Source organism: Gymnoscopelus braueri (genome assembly GCF_963280865.1).
Source record: "Gymnoscopelus braueri genome assembly, contig: SCAFFOLD_160, whole genome shotgun sequence".
Lineage (NCBI taxonomy): Eukaryota > Metazoa > Chordata > Actinopteri > Myctophiformes > Myctophidae > Gymnoscopelus > Gymnoscopelus braueri.
The window spans coordinates 29,716-37,321 of record NW_027660705.1 but is presented as its reverse complement, the minus strand read 5'-3'; the positions used below and the strand labels follow the sequence as shown (position 1 = coordinate 37,321).

At 48.0% G+C, this 7,606-nt stretch overlaps 1 long non-coding RNA gene across 1 annotated transcript; it reads right to left on the bottom strand.

The window, feature by feature from the left end:
- Nucleotides 1-262: 262 nt before the first annotated feature.
- LOC308081294 lies at nt 263-1,728 on the bottom strand. The gene is made up of 5 exons (XR_013932821.1): nt 1,699-1,728; nt 1,190-1,251; nt 743-832; nt 416-533; nt 263-309 (listed from the first exon to the last, which is right to left on the bottom strand). It is a non-coding gene; the product is annotated as an uncharacterized lncRNA (long non-coding RNA).
- Nucleotides 1,729-7,606: the final 5,878 nt, after the last annotated feature.

Here is a 7,606-nt window from a genome sequence, read left to right as displayed (position 1 = left end):
TCAGCTCCTTCTCGACACTGCTCTCGACACACAGACTCTCTCCCCATGTGCTGGTCTTTGGCTGCCCGACGAGAGGATTCTTTCTCCATGGGCTGGGTCTCTGGCTGCCCATGTCTGGAGTGGACCACAGACCTCCACATCTCGGCACGCTCCTCCAGCCTTCCCTCTGGCTTCGCTGCTGCCATGGCCCCTGGTCAGCTGATGAGCCCACTCTGTCCTCTGGCACCTCCGGCTTGTCTTCCTCCTCTGAACTTCTTAGCATGGCCTTTCTCCATCAGTCTCCAGACATGCAGTCCTGGTGGTCATCAACTGTAAAACATAGAATAGCAATTAAATTATGTATTAAATTACCATTATTACAGGAACACAGAATGTAAAACAAAAAACATCTTACAAACAGTTCCATATAACTTACCCTCAATCTTCTCTGTCGGCTCTTCATTGAGGCATTCATCTTTTTCTTCTGGTCAGCATTCTCTGGCTGGTCCAGGCGATGGCTTCTTTTCAGAGACTCAAGTGAGTCCTGCAAGCAGCTAAAATACAAGGAAAATACAATTAGGATCTATTTAGTTGTTTATCTACACAAACAACACAATTCCACATCTACACTGCTCTAAAAGAGAACCTACATGTGACTGCAATTTTAACTGGCCCCTGTAAAGGTCTACGCTTTTACTGGGGCCAGTGGTGGAAGATGTACTTATATATTTTACTTAAGTAAAAGTAGCATATATTTTCTTACCCGTTATAACGACACGGTCTACGTCAGGGAAAGCAATGCCGACCTGATCCAACATGGGTCATCGCTGCAAGATTATGTGGAGAATTGATACTGAAAATAGAAAAGCAGCATGTTAGTTGATTCCAGAGCTGACACACTGCCACCAGTTGCAGACTGCAGCCACCTCCATTTGGAACTCACACCTCCACCCCCGTCCTGTTCAAAGCCTATATCAAACCCCACCTTCCCCCTCCCCCTAATTCAAATCTCCCTTAGTCTTAGCTTAATGTTTTCTTTTTAGCCTTTTTAAGAATTTCTCTCCTGATAAAGTTGTTTGTTTTGTTTTGTTTTGTTTTGTTTTGTTGTAAAGCGACTTTGGGTACTAAGAAAAGCGCTATATAAATGTTATGCATTGTTATTATTTAGCTGGGGTAAATTACACAGTGATACAAACAAACAATTCATTACCTTTCTTGTGAATCAAGTCTCAGGGCATTGTTTTCAGAGTTGTGTAAACGGCTCACAGTCTCCTGCAAACAGAATGATTCACAAAGTTAGTTGGGACTATAAAAGCATAAAGGCCTTCTCTCCTTGGGTGGACACACACAGCATGCATGAATCAGTGGAATTCTCAGTCCTTAGTTCTGAAGTAGCCTAAAAACTAAGTAAAACCCAAAGGAAATGTATGTATTAACTCAAAGATAACAAAGGGGAAACTGTAAACTTAATACATGTAACAGAGGATTTTTTCTTTCAAAAAACAAATAATCTGACAACTCTGCAGACATGTAATTGATAAATGCAAATTCAGTTAGTTTGCAAAAACAAACAAATTTCACAATTACGACAAAGTGTTCCAGGTTTCCTGCTACAGTAATCCATGGCATATAATATTATGCTCTTGTGATACTAGTGCAATACAATATAATGTATCCTACTAACAATTTATAAATACGTCATGTAGGCTTGAAGCTTACCTTAATTCAAGTATGTTGAGTCAGTCAGCTAGTCAAGTCAAGTCAACTGATTTTCATCTGGCTGCAGTGGATGGCAGTTAAGATTTTAAAAATGTGATAACCTGATTGGCCAAACTGAGAAGGAAAGTCATTGGTTGTGAATGGCTGTGCTGTAGAGAGACACAGCAGCATTCACATGATAATTAGCAACTTTGGTCAAAGCTGTCTGGAATGGGAAATGTTGTTATACTTTATAACATCTCAGAGGCAACTATTTTACTTTTTACTACAATGTAATTAATTAAAAACTTTAGTTAAGATACTTAGATTTAGATTAAGAGTATACATAAAAAAACATAGATTAACAAATTAAGCCCTACATTATACAAAGCATTGCAATGGAGAGAGAGAGAGAGAGAGAGAGAGAGACTCTTTATATGGCAACATTCCAACAGCAACATGTTCATTAAAGACAAAACTAAGTGAAAAAGAGGACCCAGCACAGCGAAGGAACCCAAAGTCAACTCTCTGCACCAAGTTTTTAAACCTGAAAATCTCTTGCTTGATAAAACACCCTCTTCCTGTTAACCTGTCCTCATCACCCCTCATCCCGACATCTACATTACTATTGTATTCTTGGGAACAGATATGGGAAATGTTCTTATTCACTTAGATTATACAAACAAAAAGATTAACAAATTAAGCCCTTAACAAAAATATTGAAAATTATATTTTTGTTTTGTTCCATTTTTGCTTTGGCAATGGAGAGAGGGAGACGGAGAGGGAGAGGGAGAGAGAGACCCCCTCTTTAAACAAAGAGTGAATTTGGATGTGAAAGGAAATGGCCAGTCTCCTGCTGGGTCTTTGTCTGGCAGAGGAACGGTAAATCACTGATTTCCAAATGTATATAGACAAATTTCACAGTAAACATTTTCAACTGTAAATTTCCAATGACATACAAAAACACCAGCAAACTGCGGGTTTACTGAGCAACTGCAATTGCCCGAATTTGCCCATTAATGCCTCTTTTCATGCAGTGACGCCTCAAGGCCCCGGGTTTATTTCTGAGTGAAACCATTACCAAGTGGGATCTGCCTGACGGCACCCGTCTGAAGGCCGATATTGAGGGTAGGATAGTTGAGATCAGACACTTTGGCCATTTAAAACGGAAACTCTGCACACTGCCTAGGTCAGGCACAGGAATTGGAGAGGTGAGAAATAACTTAGCCCTGTTCCCCAATGTGGCCTTTAGGCGTGATTGTGCAGAGAGAGACACGGACAATGGCGCTTGCTTGGTGATTTGCTCTGATGCACACGAGGGCGAGACGTTCGGTGGTGCCTGGCCTGGTTGGGGATTCCGTTGCACCGTTACACGCAGTTCCTCAAGCAGCACAAAGCTAACAGGCAGAACAAGTGTTGTGGCAGCAGATGGGCCATCGCTCTACATGTTGGTATCGTCTTGGCGGACCAATGTATGCCTATTGTTCAATCCTGTGTGCGGCGGCGACATTGTCAGGAGCTTCTGCGCACTGGCAATCAGCGACAAGGAGCTTGGCAAAATTTTCAAACTCAAGTGCGTAACTGTTGCGTGGGACGCAGCTGTAGACCTCAGATCACTGGAACCTATCTCCTTCGAGGACCAAGCGGGTCACATAGAGGTTCCCTTACATCCCATACCCCAATCACTCCTTGGAGTGAGGAACGACCTTGTGGCCGCAGAGGTCACCTTGCGTGAGCTCAGGCTCCTACCTGGGGCCTTTACGGTGGTGGATGATAACGAGCTGGTTTGCACGCTGAAGCACACACTGAGGGATATGCTGGTGATCTTGCCAAAGAAGCCAGCAAGGATAGAAGTTCGCAAACGTGTTCAGCCTCGAAGGTTTGACAGGAACCCTGGAATGTATGGGCACATGATTGAGTGGGTTCCCTCATATCTTTCTGCGTTCAGAGTATACCTAGGAGGCAGGCTTGACTTGTCGATCTCCAGCAAGGATTGGGACAGGCAAGTCGGCAACACAAGTGACATTGGAGCTACCAATTCCCACATTGGTGTTCTCCTGGCTTACAAACGAGCAGCTGTGACCCCTGACAAGATGAGTGGTGATTTTGGACTGAGCCAGTGTGCCTGTTTATCGCCCGGGGAAATGAGGTTATCTGTTCCTCATCAGCTGAACTTTGCTGGTTGCGTAGCAATGCTGTACGCCTTAGAGCTTTTAGCAACGATGTTTGAGCGAAATGAAAAGAGAGCCTCTCCCTTCCCTCACCACTGACGCTGCAAGAGTCTCAAGCCTTGATGCTGGCTTACTTAGCTGTAGAGACTGGCTGCAAGCCAGGGCAACGAAATCTGACCTTCTTGACAAACAGCAGAGAGTCACTGCACGCAATCAGGCTGCTGTTTTCCGCAGACCCCTATGTTTGCCCAATGTGCCCAAGGCCCAAACCACTGAGTAAGGAGGTGTCCATGTCCACTGAGTTAGAAGAGCACCTGTTTGCGTGCAAAAAGCGGGGTGAGGGAGAGAAAGCAAGAGAAAACATATGCTCCAGCATCAACGAGCTTGCAAAAGGGGTGCTTAGAACTCCTAGGTTCAGACTGTGGACAGGTCACTCTGTGCATGATTGATCATGAATCTGCCCTTTTCACAAAGAAAAGATATGTAGGAGGAGACCTCAAGATCTTAAAAGCTGCAGGGCTGCTGGGAGAATGCAATAGAAATGATCAAGTGTGCATCCACATGCCAGACACATATGGCATACAGCCGGTGCCACGCTGGTCCGTGAGGAAGACAAATCTATGCGATGAGTTCTATGATATCGCATTAGGTTGCGAAGCCCCTCATGATGATGGTTCATGCTTCTTCCAGCTGAATTACCAGGCCCAAACTGCTGGTCACACTTTTGCAGACAGGTCATTCGTGACTGAACCCATCTCGGCACTTGAGGCCGCAGTGGCTAGCGAGAACGCTAGGGGTTACGTTTACCTACAGGCAAATCATGTGTTTGAATGGTACCGGCGCAGGTATGGCTCTCAGCAGAGTCCTAGAGATGAGAAAGATGGAAAAGGCAAGTCCTGCTGGATGCCACCGCTGAGCGAGCCAGCTCCTAAGAATTTAATTGGGTATGGGAGTCTCTTCTCCTCACTTGAGATTGCAACTAATCAAACTGACATCAGGGGGCTCTCCTGAGCCATTGAAAGAGTATAAACTCAACCTTTCCATGTGCCCAGAGCCAAAGCCTTTTGCACTAGCACGGGCCGATCGGGCCGTGTCGCAGAACGGCACAGCGTACGAGGCGCACATGGATGAGGCTGTGCTGCTAGGTCACTGTGCAAGACTGCTGATGGGCACCTACGTTAGCGGAACTGATGCAGGCTTCGACTTAAGCGCGTGTTTGAACGGATTCTACAGGAGTGTGCACCCATGCTTACCAGCCATGGTACCGGGAGATGTGGCTCTCGACTATGAAATTGTTGTGCACGGTGGAGGCACGCTCTCGCCTGTGTATGCCATCCTGGAGCACTTGGCTGATACCTGTCGCGTCAACTCGCTCTCGTGGATGCGGTTGATCACAGTCACGAGGCACCGGGGTGCCTCAGCTTGGGTATGTGCTGTACCCGACGCACAGAACCGAGAGTCATGGGGCAGCAGGATCAATCTCGTTGGAGCATTCCTCTGCTCTAGGGACCATCGGCTTGGACCACTGCTTGCCCGCTGCTGTGACCCTAGTCAGTTGAGGGATTGTGAGCTGCTGCAAAATTCAAAAAACCTGTTGCCTCGTGGCGATGAGGAGGAGCTTTTGCTGCGCGCTTACGAGGAGACGCTGGGACCTGTGTTAGAGTTTGAGCCGGTTACGAGGGCGCCCTCGACCATCAGGACCAGTCTTGGGAAATTACGGTTCCTCAGGCTCAAAGCTCGGCATGCCGGTGTATTCAGAAAACCTGGCATCTCGGTAGTGGACCGTCACACATTTGCTCACGCAGCAGAGTCTCCTCTGTTCCATTTGTCGGGCGAAGGTCCGTTGGTGCAGCGTCTAGAGTCTCTTGCTATTGTCGTGCAGAATGCCTCAGCGAGTAGGACATTGGCACTTGAAGATGACGAGTTCTCGTGGCCTGAGCCAATGCCCATCGAGCGACTGCCTTGCAAGAACAAGACGTTGGTGCTGGAGGAGCTGTTTGTACGGTCCGGGCGCAGGGATCCGGTAGAGGGCTACGGGGTGTGTGAGAGAGAATGGAAGCGACTGGTTGAGGCTGAGTGGACGTACAAAAGGGCACCCATGCAGAATGTCAGCAAGTGTTCATGGGATGCTGAGCTCCCGGTATCCCGGGATCCTTTGAGGCTTATCGACGCACGGGGATCAGCCACCAGCTGGTGCGCTCAACCTCCACCAGCGAGGTTTGTCGAAAACCCTTTTGCAGAGGGTGTTTCAATCATCCTTGAGCTTGAATCTTCTAGGGCCTTGCATCCTGACGCCTGGCGCGGCTTTGATATCCTGGCCTCACGTATACTCGTTTGTCGGTCACAACAGACCTGGAGCCGTGGCATGGTTAGAAACAAGCCCCTGAGCTCCCCCTGTTCAAAAACCCTGAGATCGAGAATCAAGCGGATCACCGTGGTGGCAGCCGGCGACTAGTACGCTACGCCTCAGAGCAGTGTCAGCGGGCAAGAGGGGGATGACACATCTTATATGTATGAGGTCTGTTCAGGTTCCGGGCTGGCAGGAGCCCTCGCAGCACGGATGCTGTCAGGCAACACTCATGAGGACCTGGAGATCAGGTGTCTCAGATCCGGTGTTTATGGCTACATACAGAGGATGTTGGTTTGGTTTGCTGGTGCAACTGGCCCTTTCAGGTCACGCACCGTGACAGTGTACTCCCCGAAAGAATGTATGGGGCTGTGGACACATGAGCTGCACAGGAGCTTGGACTTGTTGGCCACCTCACGTAAGGCATATTTGGTATCATGCCAAAGCAGCTGGAAGAGACAAGGGTCCCTTGATGTTGAGCTCAAGAGCTCGGAAAACATTGTCTTTGTGAACTCGTTTGGCAATCTGGTGTTGCACACAAGCAACGAATCTGTTCGTATAGCAGAGATCAGGGGCGACATGGGCTTCCATGTGACTGTGGCCGACTGGGTCTCGGAGGATGCACTGCGATGTGCAAGCAATACGGTGTATATGCGTTGCCCCAAGTCACTCATGAGGTTCTGCAAAGAGGTTCGTATCCCGCAAGGTGTACGCGGGCCCGAGACCTGGGAGAAGACTCCATGGTCATGTGTACAACCACAGAGATTCTGTGAACAAGTTGCAAAGCTAAAGTATAGGTGGGAGTCCAGTGTGGACGGGCCCAACTCGAAAGCAATCAGTGCCGCTGCTCAATCATGGTCTGCTGACCCATGTAAGCCTCCACAGTGGATCAGACCCGATCACGGGGGGTTGTTAGCAACCTGCCTAAGGTTCTGGGAGTGTGTTGATGCCTCTACGTTGAAGCCGTTAATCACGCCTGACCAGGTTGGAGAAGGTGAACATGGACAATCTGGAATAGAACAACATGAAGATCGAGAGTCAGTGACAGTCAAGAGTGAATGGTTTGACTCTAAAGCAGATGGAGGATATTTGGTGTTGAACTCCAGGCTCACAGTAGAGTTCGTCCCACTGCTACCAGATGTGGCATCCGGCTGCGTTGTAATCGAAAACAGCAAGAACTCGCCGGTATCGCAAGTCAAGCTTCATTCTTGCGGCCGGGTAACAGCTTTCTACAAAACGGGCGACTTCTCTTCACGAATGAGCCAAGTTACAGCGGTGTCGCTATATGGTTGCGGGCTAAAGGCCGCATTCGAGCTAAGGAATTGGAAGAACGATGAGTCTTTCTTGTACCTTGCAGCCAAGTCGCTTGCGCTTGCTGAACAGATCTCCCCTAACATTTCCTTCGGTCCCG